A 7,580-nucleotide genomic window follows, 5' to 3' on the forward strand; every position below is an offset into this window, starting at 1 on the left:
TGTAGAGAGATGGTGTGTTACACTCCAAGGTGTTCCCCAGGTTTCCTCTCCATTGCTTCGATCTTCCGGCTCTCGTTTAGTAGTTGTTGGAAACTACGCTGCATTGGGCCTACAAATTGGGTATGGGGTGTAGAGAGATGGTGTGTTCCACTCCAAGATGTTCTCCAGGTTGCCTTTCCTGAGCTTCGATCTTCCGGCTCTCGTTTAGTAGTTGTTGGAAACTACGCTGCATTAGGCCTACAAATTGGGTATGGGGTGTAGAGAGATGGTGTGTTACACTCCAAGGTGTTCCCCAGGTTTCCTCTCCATTGCTTCGATCTTCCGGCTCTCGTTTAGTAGTTGTTGGAAACTACGCTGCATTAGGCCTACAAATTGGGTATGGGGTGTAGAGAGATGGTGTGTTCCACTGTAGAGAGATGGTGTGTTCCACTCCAAGGTGTTCCCCAGGTTTCCTCGCCAATGCTTCGATCATCATGCTCTCGTTTAGTAGTTGTTGGAAACTACGCTGCATTAGGCCTACAAATTGGGTATGGGGTGTAGAGAGATGGTGTGTTCCACTCCAAGGTGTTCTCCAGGTTGCCTTTCCTGAACTTCTATCTTCAGGCTCTCATTAAATTGTGGTTAAACGGAACAACTGCATTTGGCGTACTAGTTGGTTTGGGGCCTACTATCGGTGTCTGCCGCTCCTTGCTGCTCTCCTGGTTTCCTGTCCTGAAATTCCGTTTTCAGGCGCTCGTTAAGTAGTTGTTAATGTTAGACTGCATTTGGCCTACTAGTTGGGTTGGGGCCTACTATCGGTGTCTGCCACTCCTTGCTGTTCTCCTCCACTGAACAAAGCTGTGCCGCCTGTTTACTACTGTTGCCAATTTTGAACTGCATTTCGACTACTTACTGATTTGGGCCTACTCTCTGTGTCAGCCTCTCATTCCAGTTGTCCTCCACTGCAATGCCCCCTGATTAGTCCTGTGTTACCAATTTTGAACTGCATTTAGCCCACTTTATTCTTTGGGCCTATATCTGTGTTTCCTCCTCATCCTGCCCATTGCCCAGCCAGTGATAGATGAGTCTGCTGGTACATTGACCCATAACGCAACATTTCCTGTGCACGCTACACTGCAAGATTGTGACCCTGCTGAAAGTCAGGTCCCCCTTCCCGCATACCATACCACCTTACACGGGAACAAACAGGAAGATGCAGATGAAAGTGCAGGTTCCTTCATCAGGTGGGGGGAGGAATACTAGTTGGCGACGTCACTGGCACAGGGCCTCTCATGGTACGCAAAAGTGTTGCTGCCGGTGGGAGGCGCCCCCGCCGTGCAAACACACCGCTGTACTTTGAGGGGCCCTGTGCCAGTGCCAATGCCAACGAGTGGGCCCCCCCTGCTTGCTCAGGTTCACAGCACTTGCAAAGTTGAAATACTTACCTCTCCCTGCTCCACTGCCGTGACGTGGTCCAGATTTCCTGGGCCCACTAATTACTTGAACCAGCCCTACCCACCACAACTTTAGCCAAATGACCCCCAATTTCAAATGCCTTCCAATTATTATAAGGTAAATTACGCTTGACAAGCTTCATTAAGAAGAATGGATGGTTTTGACATTAAAATGGGCACTCTAGGTGTTTTCCTGGCCCCCACTCACTGCCGACTATGCTGCCCCATTGACTTGCATTGGGTTTCGTGTTTCGGTCGATCCCGACTTTACGTCATAATCGGCCGATTTCACTCGACCCGACTTTTGAGATAGTCGGGTTTCGCGAAACCCGGCTCGACTCTAAAAAGGTCAAGGTCGCTCAACTCTACTGGACACTAGCTAGCAACACTATCTGACTTATATACAACCACCTAGCTAACTAGCTAAAATCTTGCTTCTAACAGTGCCAGGGTTAGGAAAAGCCTCTCTGCACTGCTACAGTGTCAAAATGGCGCTAAAACAAGATGTCCGCTATTAATATGGAGAGGGACATGTAATTTCAGCAGCCAATGACACAAGTCATTGTGTCAGGACATTGTGGGTGTTTCCTGCGCCCTGATTAATTGGCCGCAATGTGCACACATAAAGTTAGGGGAAAAAATGACTGTTTACTAGAACGCCGCTCCTCTGAGCTCTAAAAAACCCCCTCCCCTAATCAAACACATGCCAAACGCTCATGGTACACTACCATTATCATTGCTAAAGAGCTGAAAATACTTTTGTGGCAACGCAAATATTTTCCCACACTTTTACCGAAAGTTACCTATTTTTTCCGATTTTATAAAATTTTGCTCATGTTTCCGATCATGAATGAATGTGCAAAATTCGCACCTAATTTTTGTTTGGCGATTGCTTTCCAAACAAATTCGCTCATCACTAATCCCCAGTGACATTATACCCAGGAGCTCTGTATATAGTGTCAGTGTACAGGTAATACAGTAATCACCAGTGACATTATACAAAGGAGCTCTGTATGTAGTGTACAGTGTCAGTGTACAGGTAACACACTGACTTACCAGTGATGTCTCTAGTTGAAGTCCTTCATTTTTCTTTTCTACTTCATCCATAGCAGACCACCTTCACTTCTTCTAGCCAGGACTCATCTCTGCATAAAATAACACAGTTACCTAGAGCAGGGGTCCCCAACTCCAGTCCTCAAGGCCCACCAACATGTCATGTTTTCAGGATTTCCTTAGTCTTGCCCAGGTAATAATTGCATCACCTGTGCAATGCAAAGGAAATCCTGAAAACAAGACCTGTTGGTGGGCCTTGAGGACTGGAGTTGGGGACCTCTGACCTAGAGCACCTCTTCCAGAGCACATTCACCACTTTTTCTCTTTCTTCTACACTACACAGCTGAATACAGACATGTACCCACAATTAATACATAGTTATTATGCAACCCACCATTTCAAATATAAGCTATAATCCAACACTGTGCCCCCACTAATTATAAATAGCTACTTCCCCATCTAATAGATGTATAAATTAATTAGACCCTGTAATTTTCTTCCAATTCAATACCAATCACTGCATCCTCAACAGCCCCCACTATGTACCTGCTGCCGCTCCAATTCATTATGTTTACATGCCCCTTCTGCGCAAATTCATTATGTCATATCTTCTCTCTTTCCCACCTCAATTTTCTAGTTCATGATCAACTTCTTTCTTCTACATTCAATACACAGTTCTAAATTATTCATTATTTGGTGCCCTACCACAATTCATCATCATTTGTTGCCCCACACCCTCAATTCATCATTTACTGTCCCAAGCCACCAATCACAATGCATCATGATTTTCTCCCCCTCCCTCACAAATTCAGCACTATTTGCTCTCCCCCAAGTCATCATTTACTCTCCTTCCCCACCTTCATTTCATCACTTGCTTTGTCCACCTCCCCACCTGTGATTCATCATTTGCAGCCCCCTGTCCCCCATCTCAATTCATCGTTTGCTGGCCCCCCACCCTCAATTCATGATTTGCAGTTCCTCACTCTCAATTCATGATTTGCAGGCACGATCGGTCAAGCATATATTTCTAATGTACAAGGGTGTCAAAAGATAATTTTTTCCTTTGTATAGATGTCCTTTACACAGCAAGAGTCACTGATATTCATGTCACTTATTTATTAGTAGGGTCGATGCTCTTGTAGTCATCATGCTACACCAGCCCCTCCATTGCGGTGATAGTTGCCCCGTCCCCACCTCTCACTTCATCATTTGCAGTCCCATCACTCACTTTATGTGCAGCCCCCTTTTCCTTCTCACTTCATCATTTGCAGTGTTACCCCCTCCCTCATTTCAACATTTGCAGTCCTTCTCTCCCACTCACTTCATCATATGCAGTCCTTTCTCCCTCACTGACTTTATCATGTGCAGTCCCCTCCCCCTCATTTCACTCATTTCATAATTTGCTGTCAGCCCACTCACTTCATCATTTGCAGTCCCCTTCCCCACTCACTTCATCATGTGCAATACCCCACTTCATCATTTGCATTACCCCTCCCCACTCACTTCATTATGTGCAATACCCCACTCATTTCATAATTTGCAGTCCCCCTCACCCCTCACTTCATAATTTGCTCTGCCACTCTTCACCCTAATTTCATCATTTTCAGTCCCCTCCCACTCACTTCATCATTTACACTCTCCCTCCCCTGCTTCATCATTTGAAGTGCCCTTCCTTCCCCCATTTCATCATTTGCAGTGCACTTCCCCCTCACTTCACTATTTGCAGCCCTCTTCCCTCCCTCACTTCATCATTTGCAGTCCCCCTACCCCCTCATTTCACCATTTGCAGTCCCCCTCCCCCCACTTCATCATGTGCAGCTCCTATCCCATCATCATTTGTAGTCCCCCACCCCACTCACTTCATCATTTTCAGTCACTCCCACTCACTTCATCATTTGCAGTGCCTCTCCCCCACTAACTTCATCATTTGCAGGCCCTTCCACTCCCTCACTTCATTATGTGTCATCCCCTCCCCTCCACAGCTTTGGGGCTCTCAGCTGTGCATTGCTAGCCACTCCCATCTCCTACATAAACTAGGCCCTGGCTAGCACTAATTATCAAACTAAGCTTATGCTGCATGGCTGGAGTTTGTTGTTGTTGGTTATTATTGGAGAAAGACGTTTGGTGGAGTTATCTATGACTGTTGCAAGGTTTTGAGTGTGTGATAATTCCCTTTCTTCTCCTACTTTGGTTTAACCCCATCCTCCACTCCCTGGTGCATTCCTCTGTTACATTTGTGAGAATATTTGTATGCTTGGTATTTTTCATTGCCCCTGTTCATATTACCTTGTTAGTCTGGTTGGTGTACTACAGTATACTACTACTCCCCTCTTCCTTGGGTAGGGAAGCGTACAGACAGAGGGTGGATTCAGGAGCTAAGACAAGGTCCATGACCCTGACATCTTCACCATCAGAAGTAATCCGGGAAGCAGAATGAGTTAGGGTGTCCCCTAGCATAAGGGACCGGGAAGAAGCCCGTGGTCTCGGGACACCCAACAACAGAGTCGTGACATGCAGCATGTATCAATAATAACGATTAAGGGGGTGCTCTACTGTTATATAGGTGCCAGGAGAAAAAAAGTCCAATGTAGCTAATACCAAAAATCTCTGGCACTCAAGACAGGAAACAGTTTATTTTTGCAAGAAAATTTTTTTTTATTTCAAGACAAAATGTTGGTGGGAATCCACATATGATTTCTCTGTAGATTGGTAATAAACAGTGTATATACAATTCTCGTTCAATTCTCAACGTTTCGGCTGTTAAAGCCTTTCTCAAGAGATTACTGTCTGCAATATATACAGAAAACATATAAGTGAACAGTATGTACAATTGCAATACACAAGAAATAAGAAGTAAGAATAAAGATAGGCATTATAGCACATGAAACTCTGTTATACTCCAGAACGGAACATTTATAAACCGTAGTTCATATCGAGACTATAAGCTTATCAAAACTATAAGCATTTATTGGATCCACCAACCTACATGCCATATTAGAGAGCAATGAAACATAGGACAATATAAATGATAACAATTCGGAACGAAACAGCAAAATCCTTTATATAGTAATTCCTCATAAGTGTCAGGAGAAGCTAAGAAACGAGAAAAAAGAAAAAAGAAAAATACGAGAAATACTACTGGACCTAAAAGTAAAAGTGGAGCAGCAGCTCAGAGTCATAACTCCAGTAAGTAGCAAAAATTATTGATAATGGCACTAATTTGTGTGAAAAAAATTGCTAAAGAAACCGCTGATATAAAAGAAAACCCTGAATATTGGGTGCAGTATTATAAAACAGTCATGGAATGAATCCTCATACCTCCATAGGAATATACTAATCTGCTATGATCTAACTGTGGATAACATCACATAATATACAGACATAAGGAAAGTAAGCAAAAGATGTATTACTTATCCGCCTTTGGTGTAAGTGTGGAACTCCCACTATGAGAAATAAAAAGGAGAGGGGGCACATGTAACAATCTCTAAGACTCGCATCATGTGGCAGGGGGATGGCTGAGGAAATACCTTTAAGACAAAAATACCTTTAAGACAGACGCCGCTAGTGTATCCGGTGTGGAGGTCCGGGAGGCAGTGACCGCTCAGTATGGAGGTGAGCGGTATGTGGCATGTTGGCTATTTAACCGGTGTGATGAACATGCAGAGCCGAACATATCCGGGTCAAAAGTTGACCCCATGATGTGGAGCGCAAGTGAGCAAGGTGAGATTCGGAAAAGCTGAGTGCCGCCGGACAAAGCTGAAGCCGAGCCGAAGTCGCGCATGCCTATTCAGACAGGTAGGTCCCGAACACTTCTCCCAGACCACTGCCAGTGACTAACAGGTCACCCTTTAGATGCATGCAAGGAGAGACCTATCACTCTGGGGCATCGAGAAGGGAGCCGCCTGTCCAAATAGTCTACCGTGCAGCTTGGTGCCCGCTGGCTTTTAAACCCTCCAACATTTCAGAGTTAAACAAACATGTGTGGTTGAAATCATGTAGCCAGTGGCTGATCCATGCTGCACGTTAATCAGGGGCATAATGTATTAGATGTCAGGTTCCTTTTGAGACAATCATACAAAATTTAATTAAGGATACTGAATTACTTATATATATGGTGATTAGCACAATAATAATTAGTGCCTGATCATGGCATTTTATTACCTACATTTTATTACCTGTAGATAATAGTATTTAAGCAATGAAAAATTAATTGCAGTTATTTGTTCCACTTTTATGAAACTAAGTCAAAGGACTTACAAGTATAAACAAGATTAAGTAACTGTGACATTTAATTTTATTAATGTATTAATTTCTCACTTCATCATTATTTAAAAAATGGATAGACACCAAAAGAGATGATAATGATGCAAAATCAATAGAGAGGTAATTAGACCTAGTAAAGGAATATAGGAGCCCTTTTATAGAAACTGCATTGGTTACAAAATATTAAAGGGAGCAGGGAGCAAAGCCACTTGCAGAAATTAAAAGAGTGTGATGCCAAATAACTATAAAATGAATGGAAATATTTATCTAGTAGTACATCTGCTGTGGAAAATGAGCAGACCTTGAGCAAAGCAGAACAAAAGACTAATCATTCTAGAAGTGAGGCCCTTATATTCAAATCAGCTTAACACACATGTCAAACTCTGGCCCACAGGCCAAATCACTCAAGCAGGGTGATTATATTTGGCCAGAGACTCTGGCACTGACCCTCCATTATACTGTATGTAGGAATATGTGGAGCCCATTGTACTGTATTGAGGACTATGTAGGGCCCATTATTCTGTATGAGGACTATGAGGGGCCCTTTATTCTATATAAACGAGAATGTGGGGCCTATTATTATGTATGGAGAACTATGTGGGGCTTATTGTAATATATAGATGACTATGTGGGGCCCATTATACTGTGTGGAGGGCTATTAATACATATCATGGTTGACCCTCGACTTTGTCCAAGTTTTTTATTTTGTCCCAAGCTGAAATTGAGTTAGGCTTGACATATACCCTCAATAGTATGCCCAGGCATGCAGCATGCTTCTGTCCATGTATCTTGTACATTGGTACACTTTATCCTTAGAATTATATGCAGAAA

Source organism: Ranitomeya imitator, chromosome 4 (genome assembly GCF_032444005.1).
Source record: "Ranitomeya imitator isolate aRanImi1 chromosome 4, aRanImi1.pri, whole genome shotgun sequence".
Lineage (NCBI taxonomy): Eukaryota > Metazoa > Chordata > Amphibia > Anura > Dendrobatidae > Ranitomeya > Ranitomeya imitator.